General features: G+C 37.3%; 1 protein-coding gene across 16 annotated transcripts in view; it reads right to left on the bottom strand.

Annotated features, from left to right (window-relative positions):
• Nucleotides 1-22,186, bottom strand: part of ERC2 (ELKS/RAB6-interacting/CAST family member 2) — a 511,348-nt gene that overhangs the window by 164,817 nt on the left and 324,345 nt on the right. The gene's annotated exons all lie outside the window — the stretch shown is intronic.

Genomic DNA, 22,186 nt, shown 5'->3' with positions numbered 1-22,186 from the left:
ACAATAGTAACCAATGTTTAGGTTTATAAAGAACGGATTTATTTTAAAAAAGTAGAAAACACTATGTAAAAATCTAATAAGTACAATACTGTAAGCATTAAAAACTACATTCAAGTAGTAAAAACCTGGAAAAAACATAATTGTTTTGGCTGGTCTGTTTATGTTTAAAACTGAGTTCTGCTCACAATTCCATAGTTAAGGTTGACTTAAGCTTATCCTTAAGGCAGAGATTCATATTATTTAAGTACAAAAGAACAAAGTATATTTCTCCCCAAATTACTTCCATGCTTCTGAACATTAGTGGAAGTTACTTTGTAATGAACAATTACTAACAGCTACAATTGTTTGAGAGGAACAGAGTGCATATGATGTTTATAAAGGCTGACATATTCAGTTCACTTTTACAGGAAGCAGACTAGCTTGAAGCAAGAGAGCTGAAGAACAAGGAATTTAACATATCACTGCTGACTATGTAAGTGAAAAGTAAAGTGTAGTGTATGGGAACTTAAATTCACATATGTTGACAGAATCTCCAAAATAAATAATTTATGTTTTCTAAGTCACTGTCTCAGCCACTTACATTTTAACAGGAAAATCATGTGTTCTACCCTGCAATTAATACAGTGTATAAGACTCATGTACTTCATAATAAAAGGAGGAACTGCTAATTGATATATACTATTTTTTCAACAGGTAGAATAACTATTATTGGTTATAACTACATCCTGTGCTGTTAGCCTGTGATTTTTTGTTAGACCTGGAATACTAAATGAACAGTAATATTTGAAGCCTTTCCATCCTATCATCTGCAGCACTAGTTATCAACCTTTCTGCAGCTAAAAATCTCTTAAGAAGTAATGCCTCACTGAGTAATCCACATCGACATTTCTCCCATTCACAACCCTGGGCTGTTGCTGCCTGTCTTTCTCAGTGACTAGTGCTGCCACTTCCATGTAACCCCAGCACCAACAGCTCTTCAGCATCCTGTAGTTGTGCCAGCATTGCCACTAAGCCAGGTAGCTGGCTAGCCTGGATAGGCTCTCCAGCATCTCCCGTTCCAGACAGCTGATGGACACAGATAGACAGACTGGACAAACGTAAAACCTACCTGGCAGAGTGTATCTGTGGGGTTTACTCTGTGTAATGCCTTGTCACTAAGTGTATGTCACTATCTGGTAACTAAACATCAGGTAGTCAAAGTACAATCAACTGAATAAATCAAAGCACCATCAGTATCAGCTGAGAACAGTTCCCGGAGTCCCATACTGTACCTAGAAGTGCACAATTCCCTAAGCTGAGATGGACAAAGCCCCAACTGTGCCCCAGCCTCCTTTCAGGAAACAGCTTAAATTCCTCACAGAACCAAGGCATATGCTTGTATTCATTATTGCGCTTATGTTGGGAGAGGCCTTAGTTTTTCAAGTGACAGAACAGAGTCTCAGCAATTATGCCTTTTTCCAATTCAGCAAAGAAAGGTTTACTAAAAAGGACTGCTGCACTGTACTGGTGATATGTTAAAGGTGTTGATAACCTTTTCTGTTTAAAAAGCCATGGCCTTCATTTTCTATAGATGGATCTAACAGTAATCATCTTAAAATAATTTATTCCAGCAGTGAAACCTCAGCTGCTACAGGATGGAAAGAAGCAAATATATGTCAGCTACCTAAAGAACAAATAGCGTTAACCAACATTTACCACCTCATAGATCAATTTTTAGTGATCTTGATGGTGAACTACTCAAACTGTTATTAAACACAGAAATACAAAAACACAAAATTACAAATTATTTCATAATGTCCATGTGATAATATGAGCCTACGTGTTCTGAGAAGAGCTGTAACTTCTTTAACCTATTGAATAAAGAGAAATGAAGTCATCAAAAAACTTCCAAAATACCCCACAGTTCCCTTTGCACAGAAACTAAAATGGTGAGAGTTCTACAAAGGGCTGTGGAACTCTTTGACCCAGTAAATACTGCTCATTCCAGTCAGCTAAGACCACTTTTAGGAAACCTTAATAACAAAAATATTTTAAGTAATTCTCATCAGTCATAGATTGTGCCATAATCCAACACAAGGTCACAACTTCCAGGCATTGCGTAACTGTATGATAATGAAGATAAACATAATTGTAGCTCTCAGAAGTCAGACAAAGTCAACATCCTCTAATCAAGCAGAATGCCCATAATTATGCATGAAATAAAAGAGCTTTCTGGCAGGATTTAGGGAAACGAGCTAAAGCTCATGCATGAAAAATGGAAGTCCCTTGCTTGGTATACCACTGGCCCATAGACCTGAGATAACATTCTTCTGCATCTTCTCTAGACCTAACCATAGTAATAATGAGCTAAATCTAGTACACCAGAGTTTGAGGTAAGGATTAAGTTTCATACTGCTCCTGCCAGGAATCACAGAAAAATTAACAGAATGTGTCTTTGGAGTATAATAAAAGAGAGAGATTGAGAATTCCAGGCCTGATCTTTTCCTATTCAATATAGACAGGCAACGGTATAGCTAACCAAACCACAGCAACCCTCTAGTGTAAACAAAATCCAGCTGCTAGATACGGTACAGGTCTAATTCTGAAAAGGGACCCCAAGGAGTCCTCCTAAGGTCACCATGTGGTATTAATTGGACTAATGTGCCTCTCCAAACGCCTTTTTTTGTCAAAGACTCTTGGTTCCCTGTGCTGCATCTAGACTACACAGCTGGTGCACATTATTCTTCAACTCATCCAGATTGGAGGCCTGGTTTATACTAGGTCATAGGATCAGAGGGCACAGCAGCTCTCTTCTATCTTATATTCTAGAGTTTTTCTCCTATGAAAGTTAAGTTTAAAGGCAAGTTGATGGGATTACACACAAATCTCATCCTGCTGGAGTTATGAGCTATTCTTGGTTCTCATACCTTCAGCAATGTTCATTGACAAGAGTCTCCCTTTGAGAAGTTCTCTGAAGAAATGAAATGTTTTGAGATGCCAAAGGGAAAGACTTTATGTGTTCAGTTCATCCTGGTTCTGGCTTTGTCCATTCCTTACAGACTTACCAGACTTATACAGAAAGACTTATACAGACTTATACAGAAAGTATACCTCATATGAAACAGGACAGGCTGTGTCCCCAAAAACAGACTCGTCTACAAAGAAGGCCTCACTCTGGACAAGGTCATTTCAAGTGAAAAATTTATAGTGCCTATTCTAACAAAGGCATCTGACTGCATAAAATTAAGGGATTGTGGAGATTTTGGAAATGGAATGGGATGGATATCAGGGTTGGAGCTTAGGTGTGAATCAGTGAAGTCCTAAGAACGTTAAGGAGCTGTTTCACATTAGCATCATTAAGCGCATCTTCTTCTAGAGCCTCTCACAACCATTTTCTTAAGCATAGTTGGATGATATAGGATTAATTACATACTGGTATAACTAGAATTTCTGTATTACATTCATCAGGAAAAAATGAGCTCCATGGTTAAAGGAAGAAATCACCATTACAGCTAACAAATACATCTGTTTATGCAATAATTTTATTACATATATAACAAATTGACATTTTTCAGCCCAACTCACAGTACTTTTACCTTGCAAATATTAATACTCCCATTGTACTTTCACTAGCAAATGTTTAGACACTGTATCTCAATCGATTAAAAAAAAACATGTTAAGAGATCACCAAGAATCAAACATGGGTTCCTTTCTCTCACGGAGTAGATTTGGCCAAATGTGTTTGGTGTTATTCAGTTTTATTGCATCTTACATCTTAAAATATTTAAAATCTTTGAAAAATAAAGTCAAAACATTTATTGGCATGAACCTGATAAAAATTATACTTAAAATGTGAATTACTTCCCAAACCAAGGACTCACATAAGCTGCAAATTTACACTTCTCCACTAACTAGAAATGATGAGACTCACAACTGCAGTAGTGAAAATATTATTGCTTCTGTAAACTCTAAGCTCAAGTATAAAGTAGATACGTAATCTTCAACTCCCAAAACACTCCAATTTGGCCACTAAAGATGCTGTTTTACATTTCCAAACATTTTCCCCTGTCACTACTTTTTATACTTCAGTTCTCAGGTTGTAAGTATTTGTTACTTGCAAAGCAACTCCTTTTGAACACAGAATCACGGGAGGCATTTGTTACTAACTGCTAATGCAGCCTGCCAAACAAAAACTCCCTGCTGGTGACATGACCACCTAGTGACCTCTAAAAATGTTTTAACAATGTGAAAAATATCTCCCTCTTGTAGGAAACAGCAATTTTTTAAATTAAATGTACATTGAATGTTCGCTTACATACAGATAAATGGTATTCAGAGTCACCTTCTCTGTTTCCAATTTCAATCTCTTGAAACCCAGCCCAAACCTAAATAAATAAACGTTGATACTAAGAGGAAACTAAGAGCTCAAGAGCCTTGTGATTTCACAAACAGCTTTTTTCCATTTTCGAAAATCTAAACTTCGAGCCAGACATAGAACAGGTAATGAAAAGAAACAAGTTTGGCAGCCCCTATGTGGGTCTAAGCTGAAAATATGTCAGGCAAAAATAAGTGGCTATAATTTGGCAGATTTAAAGTCTTTAAAAGTTTGCAGCTTGCTAGACTGATTTTTTTAGCATGTAAAATCTGTAATTGAAACACTATAACTGTGTTGAAAAGTGACTGTTACGTAATGCCACCATCATCAAACTTTTAAACATCATTTTACCATTACTATCCCTTATGTGTAATAGTATCACGAAGAGAAAAATAAATTAGAATATATAATGAATATCTTATGCTTAAATATGCCATATTACTTTAATAGGGTTTGAGAAATGTTTTTTTCAAGTTACTAGGACATTGACAGCTTTCAAGTAAATAGTTTTTAAATCATTATAAATCATCTGTTTACTTTTACTTATTTGAAAGACACTGGATTCAGAAAGAATACTACTCAACTTTTTAATAAAATAGAACAGCTTCTGGAATATTTCAAGTGAATTTGTAATTGCTTCAGATCATTCATAAAGAAGAAGTTTGGCAATCCTGCTCCATCAACTTTTCCTATTTTTAATAAGAGTAATAAAGTAGTTAGGGTAACAAGTCTCGAATAAAATAGTTAAAGTAAAAACATCCTACCCAGAAATATTTGGTCTTCTGCTGCAGTCCTAAAGCAGGTTAAAATAGGCTTAGCAGGCTAGCGCTACGAGACTGACAGAAGTCATAGGTCCTTCCATGTCATCTACAAGACTGAACATAACTTTAAGAATGCCATATAAATTAAAGGACTTCAGTTCTATTAAAAGAAAACATTATGTTCTTTTCCTATATTTAGGCATTGAATGAAAAGTCACAAGAGCTGAGAGTTTAGAGCTGAACAGTTGAAAAACTGACACTGCATGAAATCCAAAGGAACTGCCTACAGGTTCTGAATATATTGAGTAAACTCCATGTTACATCAACATGATACATTAATGCACAATGTCATGTATTTTGTTAAAGTATGGCTTTCAAAAACATTCTACTGTGCTATCTAGAAGTCCCCTTCACCCTAAAGCAGGGATAATTCTATTTCTGGAGTCAAGAGAAGACTCTTCCAAGTACTACAATGGGCACAGAACTTTTTATCCAGATAATATTCTATTTCAGCACATAGCAATCAGCAATGTATGCAGATTTTATACATGTGTAGTGTGTGTAGCTACAAAAAAGTAAACATTGACATCTTTTAGGGGAAGAACCCCTACAAAGAGTTCCAGAAACTTAATTCTTCTGAACATTATTCATAGTCTGCAGTGTGTATCTGCTTGACTCTTCCTCTGTTCCAAAGCAAAAAGTGTTGTTTACACCCACCTTCTGTAATTGCAGCAACTTCCAAAAAGGAAAGGCACATAATTAAAGTTCCAACTAACAGAACAAAATACTCTTCAAAAAAATAAGACCCACAGCACTGAATTATTTCCCATCTTTCACCCTGATCAAATATTACTTTTATCTGGGTAGACTTACACTGGATCTCAGATCTGTCTAGAAGCAACATGGAGAAAGGTGTTCTCCATTCAGAGGCACTCTTTCAGACAATATACAATATAGACATCTGATATGGACAGTAAGATAAATATACCTCATCTACTTTACATCTGATGCAAGGTAGACTTGTAAAAATACAATCACATTAACTGATTAAAAAAAAAAAAAATAGAAATCTCTGTACTGCAAAACTTTTATCCCAAAGTAGAACCTACTGACTTATGTGAAGCAATACCCTGGTATGAGAACATATTCTCAGCGCCAGTTTTTCACCTGTAATTTAAGAGTGCTTTCATATGTGAGGTACCAAGGTTTACATAAGGTTCCTTAAATGAGATCTCCAGCTGGTACACATTTTGTACAATTCCACTAAAATCAGAGGGACTGTCCTAGTTCAAACTTAATGGTCTGCTACATAAACCTTACACTGAGCCAAACTACCTTACATTAGAAGTTGTTATTATGATTGTGTGCTTGTACTTACTGATGCAAAACAAAGTTTAAAATGAAGTAGCAATCTTTAATGTTTTTGTACACTTAATATGTTTTCTCACATTTTTTTCTCTACACAGTTTCGTCATAGTTTTGGTAACAAACTGGGGCAAGTCATCTCTGAAACTCCATCTCCGATTAATGGTATTTCTGACTCTGTCTAATACATTATTAGGTTTTATTCATCCTGCCACAGCTACTGCACAGGAAGAACTACTCACAGTTTTCTTTCTTCTTCTTTCCTCACAACAGTGGGAGACATGCCAGCTGGGACATTTTAAGTCTCTTTCATTAAAAAAAGGTTAAGGTCAAAATAAGAATGATAAACATGGTAGTTCATCTTCTCAAAACTCAAGATGAAAGACTAAACAGTAAAGAATATTTTAACCTCACTAACTGTAAAATCTTTTTTTTTTTTCTTATAGCATAATTAGAAGCAAAAATGACTTGGGAAAACACATTTTTGCTATAAATTCTTTTGTCTTTAAATGCATTCAGTAGTTAATTTAACAACTATGTAAGTCTATAGTTTATTATATGTTTTCAATTATCTAAATGACTGACACTTTCAAGTTTTATGGAGGATTATGAAGAGTAACACACTCAAAGAGAGATGAAATATATTTTCCTATTGTAAGAGAAAAAAAAAAGTTAAAAAGAGAACTCACATTGTGTTTTGGTTAAATGAGCTGTCCTTTGTCTAAAAATTTCTAAGAGCTATGTCTCAGTTTCTTGCCTGTAGGAATACATTAAAATACGGTAAATCCCTACACTTTGGTTTCTGATACTAAAATACTTTGCTACAAGAACGTACACTGAAATATGTTTCACTCTCTTTCTTAAAGAAAAGAAAAAAAAAAAGAAAACTGCCCAAAGGTTATCAGACAAATGGGGACAATGGATTAACTTCCAAAGAACTACATTCTGTTTCTTGTAAAAGAACAGTAAATTTATAGCACATCAAGCTTTTATTCCCAAGTGAATATTATAACTGGAATGCAAAAGTCTAAAAGTAGTAACAAGCAGAGCTGGTCAAAGCATTTGTAATGAAACTTGAAGCTAGGCAAAGAGATTTGAGAGGTTAAAGGGAGATAGGGTGGGAAGATAGCAAAGCAGACCTGTTCTCCCTCAAAACCATAAGAAAAATCTTCAGTACAGTGAAAGCGGTATAGGTTGCATAAATCTGAAGTGACAGAGCCTTTTGGACTATGGTGTTATTTAAAGTGGGAGGATAGACTGGGGGTTGGTGGGGAGCTGTGGAGCACTACATGGGAGCTGCTTTCTACCCAGTTTTATGGACTAAAGTGAGAGGTGAAATATTAAATGGACCATATTAAATTAAATTTACCTCAAGGGCTGTGAATTACCCTTGCAGAGATAATGAGAACAAAAGGCTCAGCTAGCTATTTCCCAAAAATATGCTACAACAAATCCCCTCCTGTTAAGCCAAGAAAATACGTTGTTATTTTTTAGTATTTCTTTAAGTCATTAAAAAAAAAAATGAAATCATGTAAGTTTTACTACATCTAGTAATTATTCTTAATGGATAACATACGTCACATAGCATCACAGAGTAAAATGGCCACAAACAGCTGAGATACAATTTATTAAAGGAAGAGGGGAAGGTTTCTAGTTAGTACAGTTATAAAGAAAAGGCATCTCAAAATGGAGCCATGTGTGAACAACCAATAGCATAACTCCATTCTGATTTGCATACCATATACACTAGGATGACTGGCACTGTAGAGGGTGTAAACTTAGGTAAGAGTTTAGTCTAAAGCATCCTTTTGGGTTAATTACTGTAATGTGCTCAACACGAAGCAACTCTAGGGCTGATTCAAGGGGAAATGTGAGCTAATGCAAAGGGCAGCAATCCATTTAGTAAGTCATATATTTTAGACAGAGAACTTAACACCAATACTCCATGACCTGCACTGGCTGCCTGCCAACTACAGGGTTGAAATTGAAAGTGTTACTTTTGATCTACAGTCTTAAATGGCTTGGCACCTGCCTACTTGAAAGATTCCCTCTTATTCTTTCTTTGTGCTGGGCAGCATAGACACAGGGCACAAGGGTCTTCCCTATGGAAGTGTGAGTGTGTGGAGGAGGGAGGGAGGAAAGAGGAACATGGGTAAGGGAAAGAGAAAAAGCTCTAACTGTTCTCTTATTTCCGGGGGAAAAGAAAGAAAAAGAAAAAAAAAAGTTCTTGATGTGAAACAGTCCATGAGGTTATGCTGTAAGAACTGTCTTTTTACTTGAGTGCCTGAAAAGGGTATGATTTCCTATTCGTGACTGTTTGATGAACACACTAACTGTACTGGCAAAATTTCAGTCTTTGACTTCATGAATGGTGAAGTGATTCTGAGGTTTTCTCTACCCCCTGGCTTCACTTACGGAGTTTCCTTAAAGAATGGTTAAAAAAAAAAAAAAAGTAGTTGGAGTGGTACATGATTCTTTTTTAAGGCATCACTACACAGCTAAGTAATGAAAATAAAATACTAACACGGCTTTATGTTTTCACATGATATCCTAAATCTATAGAGAAAGGCAAATGCATGTTATTAAAACTCCATATTTTTATCAGTGCTTCTAAGAGACTAAAGTATCAAAGTACACCTTATTCTCAGTTGATTAAAGTCTCTGCTTTCAATGAATTTACCGCTAACTCTGAATTTACCGCTGTTTTAAGATTGAAGCATTGCACTTAATGTAAAGACAGACATCAATATATAAAATAAATTATATAGCAACAATTTCCAGAGAAATACCTTCTCCACAACAGCAATAAAAAGGATTTAAAGATTTTGTAACTGAACGTTTGGAATGGTCAATGAATAGAACATTGATTTTATGACTTTTTAAAAGACACTTTCACCACATATCACATAATGCTTTTGTACACTTGGCAACCAGCTCTTACTTTAGCATATAAGTAGTTAAAAGGTATTGAATGAGGATAAGGAAAAGTAGCCATAAAACTGAGTTGTTATTCAATATATTATTACACCATTTTTACATATACCCTGAAGGAAATGAGAGCAGAAACATGCAATACAGTTAATACGTGGTTCAGCTATGAGACTACTGTATTCAAACAATAGATAGTCTGGGAGATATCCTATCAGATATCCATATTAAATACTCATCTGTGATTTAATCTAGTCTGCCACAGGGTGTCAACCCTGGTCCACACAGAGATAGGCTCATTGAATTTGTATTTGCAAGTTTAAAAAAAAAAATCTTCAATAAAACACTCTAGAAATAACAGTTTGAATAATTTGGCATGTACAATAAACATATAGAATGACTTATAATGGCAGGAGACTGAAGCACAGAGTAGAAGTTGTGGAGATACCTAGTCTTGTTACTTAAGGGAGTAGTAAAACTGAATTCAATTCTTTTGCTTACAGCCAATGGTACTGGGTGCATGACTCAGACAAAGAGTGTATAGAAAACAGGGAGAAAGTAAGGTTATGATAAAAGAAAAAAAAAATAAAAATCAGGCATTTTCTTCATCTAGATATACTGCTGTTCTTCAAATTCTTTCCATAAAGACAACATGAATACAACTTAATTTTTCAAAGCACATATTACTGTATAGTACAATTGTTGCATAGCATGTGTTCAGCTGATTAATCAGTAATGAAAAATCATCCAAAATAAAAGTTCCATCTTACTGATCTCATCCACATAAGATGGCAGTGCTGGGTTTACCTAGCAAAACAGCTACATTTAGTTGAGTGAGCTAAACATAGCTGTTGAGTTCCAAAGTCGCTAAATCTTCAGGTTTACTTTATACACACAACCTTCTTCCAAATCTATGGAGTCTGTGATACACGTTAAGCATGTGTAATGTGGTAATAAAGTACATATTGCAAAACCTATTTTAATAATAGAAAACAGGCTGTAATAAAGAAAAACAACAAAAGACATCACTATTACAAAAGCTAGATCAATGTCAGTTCCACTTCAAATGAATATTTTAAAATGGGTCATTCCAATAGAAATTAGGCATAACAGAACTGCTGTTATTTCTTCAGTTATTTTGTGACCTTATTGATTCAGAAACTGTTTGGTATCAGACAAGTGTACTACTGCATTTATGGTAGTAATGGACATTTTTTTTAAATAAGTGGGAAATTCAGAACAACAAAAAAAATATTTTCTTTTATGTACAAGTGATCAGAGAACAAGGAAGCTAAACAGTCCTGAAAATTTTCTCTAAATTATCAGCCAGCTCTTCCTCAGCTTATCTCAAAGTTGTTTTTTGTTTGTTTGTTTTTTACAAAGAAAAGAAAAATTAGAAATAAAGGATGAAACTGAGTTTACTAAAATCTTTTAAATAAAAATGACAAAAATGCAAATCAAGAACAACAACAGCCAACACTTATGTTTCCCAGACTACAGCTTTACTCATTAGCCCCAATGTCCTAACACCGAATGTAAGAAATTTTGTAATCTACTGCAAGCCATCCAATATGTGCAGGTCCTACCAAAGTTCACTGTAAAGGATAGATTACTAAAGGGAAGAACTGCTGTTAAAGAGATGGATTCTAGTTCCAAAATCTTGCTTATACAAATAGTTCCATTTTTAGTGCCACCTTCTGAAAGCTCTTACTTTTATTTACTTCTGATGTATTCATTAAAAGCTAGTTTAAAAAAAAAAAAAGTGAATGGTGATAAACAACTACTTCAATATTGGAAGATTAATGTCTAACATCTATACAAAAAGCATGCTGAAGATACCAGATATGAAAAAAAATGTTTGCACACCATCAAGAATAACTTGCATACTATTTCCCGGAGTCATGGAATATTTGAATGAATATATCCATCTGAAAGCTAAAAATTATAACGACTTCATAGTGCTTTATCAGTAAAATAAAAGCGCTGTAATAACAGCCATGCTATTCTGTGCACTAATTAAAAATTTTAGGGAAATAGAATATTATTATAGGGAAATAGAATTATAGGGAAATAGAAGAGGGAAAATAATTGACATTATTAGGAGGAAATAATTGACATTATTAGGAGGAAATTTGAAATGTTTCAAAGCTTTAAGTATTTCAAAGCTTTCAATATCTTTAGATGTTGGCAGATCATTGAAAAGGACAGATTTCTGTTGGACTCCACTTGGTGCTGTAAGCAATATTCACACCAGAAAAAAAAAAAAAAAAAAAAGATAATTAGAAACCTAAAAAAAAATATATATCTAGAAAAAAAAGAAATGACAAAAGAAATGACAGAAAAGAGTGGAAGAACAGTTAGCGCAGCCTTAGCAACACACAGGACATCAGGATAAATAGAATTCAAGAGTAGAATAACACAATAATATCTCTAGGGCATTTTCAAACAGAGTCTTCCTGCATATTGCTTTTACCATGGACACACAGCCCCTATGATAGGGTGTCTTCAACAAATTTACCCAACTTTTAATGAGAACAGACCTGGAAAATGGAGTGATGTAGCATGTTAATTAAAGGATACTTTAGAAAATTAGATCACTTGTAATCCTTCATACTTCCAGTGGCAAATCTCACATCAGCAGGCACACATGGCACTTCTCTCTTTTCCATGTTGGATGTTAATTCAGAATGACATAACCGTGTATCCATCAGAACTGTCTGTCAGTGCTGTCTACAGCAGATAGGCCCGCAATCAGTTTAAAAACTCTGGGGAGACACTAACTGAAGTATTGTTCCAAAATAAAGTCATGGTAATAATGAGGTGGTTTCAAAGAGGTGGCAAAAACGCAAATTTGACATTGATGATGCTTGGCTGTGCTCTAAAAACCAATGTACCTAAAGCAAACCAATTTTATATTAAAAATAAATAGTAGCTTTTGATGTTGGGATCAAAAGTTGAGTTCAAGGAGTCTGGGATTTATTGCTACCTTAGATCAATTATACTGCACTACTTTTCACCTGGATTTCACTTTAAGTCTTTCTTAAAAGCACAACATAATTCTATAATGCAAGCAAATTTAGAACCTTCTTTACGTTACAGTAATTCATTTCACCTTGATATAGTTTTCGAGTCTAGCAAGCCTTTACACTGACCATTAATTCTGAACTGGAATAACACAGTTGCTTATTTGAAAGTGTCATCTTGCTATTCTCCTCAAGCAACTGTAGTTTATGCAAAACTTTCCAGCGAGAATGATTATCCAGTCTATATGTCAGAGATCATTACTTCTCTGCTAAAAGAATTTATAGAGAAGCAGTGAATCAATTTTAAGATCTTCTGCTAACAGACAGTGCTCTGCTTGACCTTGCTCTTTGCTCTATCATGTTTACATTTTCTACTACAGTATGTCTCTAATCCCCAAAGTGTCCCTAAGGGAACTTTACTGTTTCTTAAGTCATGCTTGACTGCTGAACTCTGCAAAACACAGACAGAGAATAAGAAATGTATGTGAACTAACCAAAAATTTTCTACCATGATTATCTCCCGACTAATTATTAACTGTTTTTTGTTTCTTCAAAAGATTTACAATTGATATTTGTTCATTTTGTATTCTCCTCTAATGAAAAGCTTAACTTTCCAAAAATTTTATCTCATTACTATTTATTTATTAATTATTCACTACTATGCTTACTACTAGAGAATTATGGCATCAAATTAAGAAATAAATTTAATTTGTAGAAGTAACCTCCAGTGTTCATCTGCAGCTCCCAGCTTTTAGAACACAGTTGTGATTATATGGCCTGCTAAGTACTAAGAATTCCACTAAACTCCTAAACTAAACGTTATGAGACAGAATACTCTCCATTAATATTTAGCTACCTTGTATATGTATGTTAAAATGATCCCATGTGAAGGAATGCCTAATGCAGTTTCATTATTAATCTCTTACTGTACTAGAAGAAAATCTTGTATTGATGCCACTGAAGATTAAATATATATGTGTGTGTGTGGTAATCATAAATATACTTCCACAGAGGATGTATTACATCCCTTAACTGTGATATTGTTGCACAAGTTAACACTACTTAGAGAATTTGAAATTGTATAAGTTCTTCTATGTTCTTATATTCTTGCCCACATATGCAAAAGAAATCTAGGGTGTCAGGGAAACAATTATTGTCAACAGGCAACGCATTAAGCACATTTAAAGTTAGATGATGAAAACAGAAAGATAATTCACTACCTCTTACAGCACAGACATGGAATACTAGAGCTGAGGTAATGAATCTTTGTTAACTGGAAACGGCAGGGCTTTCAGAGAAAGCTGAACAAGTAATGTAACATACACAGTGAAAGAGAGCTGGCATGTGTCTGTGGACAAAAGGACTGAAAATTGTCATACTTCTTTCACCTCCTTACCTGCTCTCAGCCTTCTTATAACTTTATCCAGTTTTACATTCTCATATCCAGTACTAATGATTCTAGTAGCAACATGTCCAGTATCATCTAGTACAGACAGAACACCAAGCATAAGACCAATGACCTCTGTCCTAGATGATACAAATGACTTTGGAAAACTTACAGAACAGCATCTCAGCTGTTCATGAACTATAGAAACCAGGATGCTTTCAAAAGCAACCTTGTCTTCAGCTCTACTGCCAAACATTCCCGAGAGTTTGGGTGATGAAGAGACTTCTGCTTCAGAGGAAAGAACAAAAGGTTACCTACGTTCATGTATCTCTCTTTCATACCTAGTGATACATCTCACATAGGAACTTGCTCCTGACAGGTGAGGATAAGAATTATGAAAGCTAGTGGTGATAATATTTCTAGAACATCAGATGAAAGTTTCCCATCACCAACCCAGTCATTTTCACAGAATCACAGAATCGTCTAGGTTGGAAGAGACCTCCAAGATCACCTAGTCCAACCTCTGACCTAACACTAACAAGTCCTCCACTAAACCATATCACTAAGCTCAACATCTAAATGTCTCTTAAAGACCTCCAGGGATGGTGACTCAACCACTTCCCTGGGTAGCCCATTCCAATGCCTAACAACCCTTTCAGTAAAGAAGTTCTTCCTAATATCCAAACTAAACCTCCCCTGACGCAACTTTAGCCGATTCCCCCTCATCCTGCCACCAGGCACGTGGGAGAATAGACCAACCCCTACCTCGCTACAGCCTCCTTTAAGGTACCTGTAGAGAGCGATAAGGTCGCCCACCCCTGAGCCTCCTCTTCTCCAGGCTAAATAACCCCAGTTCCCTCAGCCACTCCTCGTAAGACTTGTTCTCCAGACCCCTCACCAGCTTCGTCGCCCTTCTCTGGACTCTCTCGAGCACCTCGATGTCCTTCTTGTAGCGAGGGGCCCAAAACTGAACACAGTACTCGAGGTGCGGCCTCACCAGAGCCGAGTACAGGGGGACAATCACTTCCCTAGACCTGCTGGCCACACTGCTTCTTATACAAGCCAGGATGCTGTTGGCCTTCTTGGCCACCTGAGCACACTGCTGGCTCATATTCAGCCGGCTATCAACCAATACTCCCAGGTCCTTCTCTGCCAGGCAGCTTTCCAACCACTCATCTCCCAGCCTGTAGCGCTGCTTGGGGTTGTTGTGCCCCAGGTGCAGGACCCGGCACTTGGCCTTGTTGAACCTCATACAGTTGGCCTCAGCCCATCGGTCCAGCCTATCCAGATCCTCCTGCAGAGCCTTCCTACCCTCGAGCAGATCGACACACGCACTTAACTTGGTGTCATCTGCAAACTTACTGAGCGTGCACTCGATCCCCTCATCCAGGTCATCGATAAAGATATTAAAATGAGTACTGGCCCCAGCACTGAGCCCTGGGGGACTCCACTAGTGACCGGCCTCCAACTGGATTTGACTCCATTCACCACAACTTTGGGCCCGGCTATCCAGCCAGTTTTTAACCCAACAAAGCATACGCCAGTCCAAGCCACGAGCAGCCAGTTTCTTGAGGAGAATGTTGTGGGAAACGGTGTCAAAAGCCTTACTGAAGTCAAGGTAGACCACATCCACAGCCTTTCCGACATCCACTAAGCGTGTCATAGAAGGAGATCAGGTTTGTCAAGCAGGACCTGCCCTTCATAAACCCATGCTGACTGGGCCTGATCGGCTGGTTGCCCTGTAAGTGCCGCGTGATGACACTCAAGATAATCTGCTCCATGAGCTTCCCTGGCACTGAGGTCAAACTAACAGGCCTATAGTTTCCCGGGTCTACCCTCTGGCCCTTCTTGTAGATGGGCATCATGTTTGCTAGCCGCCAGACGACTGGGACCTCCCCTGATAGCCAGGACTGCCGATAAATGATGGAAAGCAGCTTGGCCAGCTCCTCCGCCAGTTCTCTCAGTACCCTCGGGTGGATCCCATCTGGCCCCATCGACTTGCATACATCCAAGTGCTGTAGCAGGTCGCCAACCATTTCCTTGTGGATAGTGAGGGCCACATCCTGCTCCCCATCCCCTTCCACCAGCTCAGGGTACTGGGTATCCAGGGAACAACTGGTTTTGCCGCTAAAGACTGAGGCAAAGGAGGCATTAAGCATCTCAGCTTTTTCCTCATCCCTTGTAACTAAGTTTCCCCCCGCATCCAGTAAAGGATGGAGATTCTCCTTAGTCCTCCTTTTGGTGCTGATGTATTTGTAAAAACATTTTTTGTTATCTTTAACAGCAGTAGCCAGATTTAGCTCCAGATGAGCTTTGGCCCTTCTAATTTTGTCCCTGCACAGCCTCGCAACAGCCTTATAGTCCTCCTGAGCGGCCCGCCCTCTTTTCCAAAGATTATAAACCCTCTTTTTTCTCCTAAGCTCAAACCACAACTCTCTGTTCAGCCAGGCCGGTCTTCTTCCGCACCGGCTCGTCTTTGGGCACGTGGGAACAGACCGCTCCTGAGCCATTAAGATTTCCCTCTTGAAGAGTGCCCGGCCTTCCTGGGCTCCTCTGCCCTTCAGAACCACCTCCCAAGGGACTCTGCCAACCAGTGTCCTGAACAGCTCAAAGTCAGCCCTCCGGAAGTCCAAGACAGCGGTTTTACTGGTCCCCTTCCTGGCTTCGCCAAGAATAGAGAATTCTACCATTTCGTGGTCACTCTGCCCAAGACAGCTCCCGACCACCACATCTCCCACCAGTCTGTCACTGTTTGTGAACAGAAGGTCTAGCGGGTCACCTCCCCTGGTAGGCTCGCTAACCAGCTGCGTCAGGAAGCTATCTTCCACGCTCTCCAGAAACCTCCTAGACTGCTTTCTCTGGGCTGTGTTGTGCTTCCAGGATATGTCTGGGAAGTTGAAGTCCCCCACGAGAACAAGCGCTGACAATTTCGCAACTTCTGCCAGCTGCCTGTAGAACTCCTCATCTGTCTCCTCATCCTGGTTCGGCGGTCTATAACAGACCCCCACCAGGATGCTTGCCTTGTTGGCCTTCCCACTGATCCTAACCCACAGAGACTCAACCTTATCATTCCCAGCCTCAAGTTCCACAACATCAAAACACTCTCTAATATAGAGAGCCACACCACCACCCCTTCTGTGCTGCCTGTCCCTTCTGAAGAGCCTACAGCCAGACATTGCAGCACTCCAGTCATGACAGTGCCATCACGTTTCTGTGATGGCAACCAAGTCATAGCCTGCCTGCTGCACGATGGCTTCCAGTTCCTCTTGTTTGTTACCCATGCTGCGTGCGTTAGTGTAGATGCACTTCAGCTGGGCAATTGCCTTCTCCCCCGGCCTTGCCATTGTTCCCCCTGGCACAGCTCCAACAGGCCTTATATCAGCCCCGTCCCCCTTCTTACCTAGTTTAAATCCCTCTCAATGAGCCCTGCCAGCTCCTGGGCTAGGATCCATTTTCCCCTTAGAGATAGGGACCTGTCTGCAGCCATCAGGCCGGGTGCTGAGTAAAGCGCCCCATGGTCAAAAAAAACAAAATTTCTGTGTTGGCACCAGCCTCTGAGCCACGTGTTAATCAGGTGGGCTTTCCGTGTCCTCTCTGTACCCCTCCCTGCTACTGTAGGGATGGACGAAAACACCACCTGTACTCCCGCTCCATTCACTAACCGTCCCAGTCCCCTGAAGTCCTTGTTGATAGCCTTTTAGAGAATTAGAATTTTAGAGAATTATACTGAGCTGTTGCCTGATTGTGGAGATATGTACACAGTTATTTAAATCTGGCTTGTCTCTTTCTGTATCACTTCTAATCTAAAAAATAGGAATCACATTAGGTATGTTGCAAGAGTAACTACATCAATGTTGTCATGATACTTGGATGTAATATCAATTGGGAGATATATGTGCATAAATTAGAGACATTATGCAATTTAAAATTTCCTTTTTTTTCTTCCCCTGAAGAAATACACCTTCATTCCTCCTAAGTCTGAAATATCCTGAGTAAAAATTTCTACAAGTAGACTGAGTAAACTTAAGACTTTGGTCAGCAATTTTTTCATGCTTGTGTGTTGTACTATTATTCCTAGACCTGAAGGTTTTACCTGACAGGCAACATCTTCCCCTTAGAAGTCAGCATTTGCTCCTAATACAATGAGACCAGAAATACTAGATCTTAACACAACACTTTAAGCAACTACTGAAAATTAATTTTGCTTAAAGAAGTTAGGAAATCTGGCTTTCACAAACTCCTGTGTTGTAGGACTGATTACAATTTAAGGCCTTCCAATTTCAAGGGATGCAAAAACATCCAACTTGAAAGTTCTTCACTGTTTAGAGTTCTAGCTTAACCATTTTATTTTTTATAACATCTGGCATACACAGAATGAGCAATGGTATGTTACAGAAACTTTTGTGAAAAGGCACATAAAATCATCATATATATATGTATATACGCAGATACAGAACATTCAGCTGTATTCTGATATGAGAGAAGGTGATGGGTTTGGGGAGGTACAGTTGGAGACTGGATGTTTTTTTTAAGGGATAAATTAATCCCCAGTGCCATTCTACTGATCTACCAGGAAAAAAAAAGGCAGTGATTAATCCAGCCCAGGACACTAACTGTAATAGTAAAATTATTTTGTAGCTGCTTTTCTATGTGGATTTATTATCCGTTACTGTGCACATCATCAACAAATAATGTCTCTGCTCACCTAGCAAAAGACCTTTCTTCTTAAAAAAAATTTTAAAATAAAAATATTTTAAGTCTATACTCTGCACTTTCAACATTTATGTCATCTTTGACAGAGAATTCAAAGCTTCCTCTGTTAGTATCATGAAATATCACTGAACTTTGGCCTTCTCCTAAGAATCATATTAAGCATCATTTGCTGTATTACACAGGGAAACACATAATTATGTTTACATTTCTCATTTGTGAGCATCCATAAGCTCTGAGTCTGCAAGTGGTTACATATGTACTTGACAAAAGTCAGTGGAAGCATTTGAATTCTAAAAATTAAGCAATCCTTAAACATCAGCAGGAGTGGACCACAGTTTGGTTCCACTGAATATAGAACAAATATTTCTTGAGTGAAGTGTAAAATCAAGCCCTAAGAAAATTTGCAATAACATAAAAACAAACTGGGGAAAAAAAAAAGTTGCTATAACAACAACAACAAATATAGATAGCATATTTAAATGATAGCATATCTTGTACTTTTGAGCTTCAAAATCTAATGACACCATTATCATGATGACAGAGTAATTCAAAGACCAGCTAAATTAACAAGAACGTTGCCATATTTGTCCAAATAAGTTTATTATATTTAATTTTCCTGGCATGTTCTGTAGTTACACACAGAAAAAAAAAATGAATTTCATCTTTCCTATTTCAATTAAAATAAGGATTTGGGATTCAGGAACCCAGTCATGAAGAACAGTATGTATCTAGCAAATTCCTTCCTAAGGGGTACTGGATTCAATAAACTCAGATAGCTGAACTCCTAGAGATGGTTATGTTTTGAAGCAAGCAAAGCATTGTGTTAATGCATGTATGCCAACAGAAGATGAAGAGCCATGGACTTAATCTATTTTTCTGAAACTATGACAGGGTAATTAATTCATACTACACCACCTATTGTCATCTTAAGACTTCATAAATGGCTGCACTATTCTACTGAGAACAAATTTTGCGTTAAAGGCAAAATAGAGTATTATGCATATCCAGATGTTTACATCTTCTTAAGGCAATGGAAGGAACTTTACCTATCTTACTGCTGTCAATGACCACCCAGTATGAACACTAGATACACAGAAACATTTCTTCATTCAGTGTTTTCTGTCTTAAAAAATGCTCACTAGTTGCCATCACATATTTCAAGAAAGAAGTTGAGGAAACACAGGTGTGCTAGATCTCTGAAGTGAATTCGCCTGGATTTTCTCCTGAAGTATGGACTTCTTAAAATGACCGAAATCATTTTTTTGTTCAATAAAACTAGGTTTTATTAGTTGGTGAAGTTATGCTAATTGATTTTTTAAGCTGAAAAAAAGCTCAGTGCAACCAAATACACAAGACAAATTTAAAGTTTTTAGACACAAATTCTCCCTTTCCTTTCCATACAGGGAGAGTAGGCACAGAATCCAGCCCCATGCTCCCTTGGAAGGGTCTTTCCTTTCTGCTGAGACCTGCTCCATCCCTGCTCCTTTCAGCAGTCTCTGCTTAAACGGCTAAACTACTGCTTCTTGCTGTGTCTCCTTGGCCTCCCCTGAGATACCTATCCAAGCTTTTTCCTCCATCCATGCATAGCTGTTTCCAATAGAAAGTGCTACCTCCCGTTGTCTAGCAAACAACCCTGACATTCCTTTTGTAGAATAATGCAACGCAAAGGGAGAATTAAACAAATACAAACAAGTATCAGTGCTACACATTTCAGACTAGACAAATCCATTGGATGTTGGCAATAGTCCATTTTGTTGTGCAGTGTTTGACAACTATTTCCTTTGAAAAGCTAACTTACTGTTTATGCATGGGACTGTCTTCCTCACTAAGGACACTTCCCACATCATATTTTAAATGTCCTTATTTATAGCTATTCAATATATGATCATAACATTTTTGTGTAACTGTATCGGGAAATATATAGAAATTGGGAAAAAAATACACTTTTCTTATTTTTAGAAAAGATCATCATGGATGATGATCCTACAAAAATTCACCTGTGAAACTGCAATTCAGAAGTGAAAATATCATGTAGATATGAACTATCAATTAACTGAAATCCCAAGTTCATCAACTTTTTAGTCATTGGTAATTATGCCAATACTTCCTAGGGTTCCAGCTGGAGAACAGATATGAAGATATTCTCAATATTCCCAGACATCATTGTGCAAGCTCTCATACAGTACAGAATACTGGCCTGTGAGAAGCAATGTTGCTTTTGAAGTGATGCATCCATGTTTCTTAAAGGGAAGGGGAAGAAACCCCTTCACACATTACTCAGACCAGTCTGAGAAGATTCTAGTTGAATCAAAAAATCCAATACATTAACCACATGTTCTCCACAAACTCTAACAATAAAATGAAGACACTTCTGTTTTCCAGAGAGCTGCATAAAAAAGTTGCATTTTCTTTGTTTCTTCTTTCCTGCTCACAAAACACAAAATCTTTTTTTTATTATTATTATTTATTAATACATTATCATCCCTATATTAGGATTAAAAATATTTAAAAGGGGGATATAGAAACTAACAAGGCTGGAATAGTAATGAAAGCCATTCAAAAGTAAAAGTAGTTTCACATTATTCTTTTCGGTGTACTGGATCCGAAACAGAAGTCACTGCAACCATCCCTTGAGCAAAATCACTGCAGTGAAATGGACAAGATTCCTACTCCAGCTAATGCAGCTGAAAGTAAATTGAAATTTTTGGCAAAGTGAGAAATGCAATAAAAGTGATAGACTGAATTAAAATCTACATTCTTCTTTAGCTATTTAGAATGTTATTTAAATACATGCAAGTAATTCTATTTTATTTAAATACAGTTTCATAGAAAAGAAAGCGAAGTGCATTCATAGAAATTCTCATCAATTTTTATGGTGAAATATTTACTATAATTTTATATTCATCATTGAAGAAACAGGGGATCAAAATTCATTTTGTATACGAAATACAAATTGTGACATGTTATTGGACAAAATCATGAAATCATAAAAGCCATGGTTCTAATATCAGGGCAGGAATGGTTTCTGTTTCAACAATTCTCATTCATTTTGATCACAGTTTGTTTCTTCCAGTGATTTAAAAAAAAAAAAAAAAAAAAAGGAAAGAAAAAAAGGTATTTTCAAATTTTTAAACTGCAATTCTGAATTTGTACTAGGAGGTCATAATTTTGTCAAACAATTTCTCAAGGGGGGTGTTATTTTCACTGTGGTTTGTAAAATTTTCTTTTCAGTCATTAACAATATAATGATTTTAAAAAGGATATATTGCCTAGCTCCTAAGTGAGGAACAATTATATTACATTGCTTGGAACACCACTGCATAGGAAGATAAAGAATATTTCCATTGCAGTCTCCGCAAATAGTGTTTTAACAACTTGTTCTCCAGATATGCTTTTTTCTTAGCTTTTCCAAAACTCCAATGTCAGACAATATAGATAAACATACCAATACAAAGGTGAAATTGACTATGTAAACCAAGACCAATGTGTAACGCAGTTGAAAAATTAGACAAGGGCAAGAATGGCAGTGAAGTCTATCTTGTTTCACATTATGTCTGCTGGCTCAAAGGGCTTGTATACGGCTATGACCTAACACAAATTAAGTAACTCCAAAGTAGGAGGACTGTGGCCACATCAGCACAACACTGCATCCCA

Source organism: Cygnus olor, chromosome 10, assembly GCF_009769625.2.
Source record: "Cygnus olor isolate bCygOlo1 chromosome 10, bCygOlo1.pri.v2, whole genome shotgun sequence".
NCBI lineage: Eukaryota > Metazoa > Chordata > Aves > Anseriformes > Anatidae > Cygnus > Cygnus olor.
Note: the sequence above shows the minus strand (reverse complement) of the source record. Positions and strands in the feature narration are given on the sequence as shown.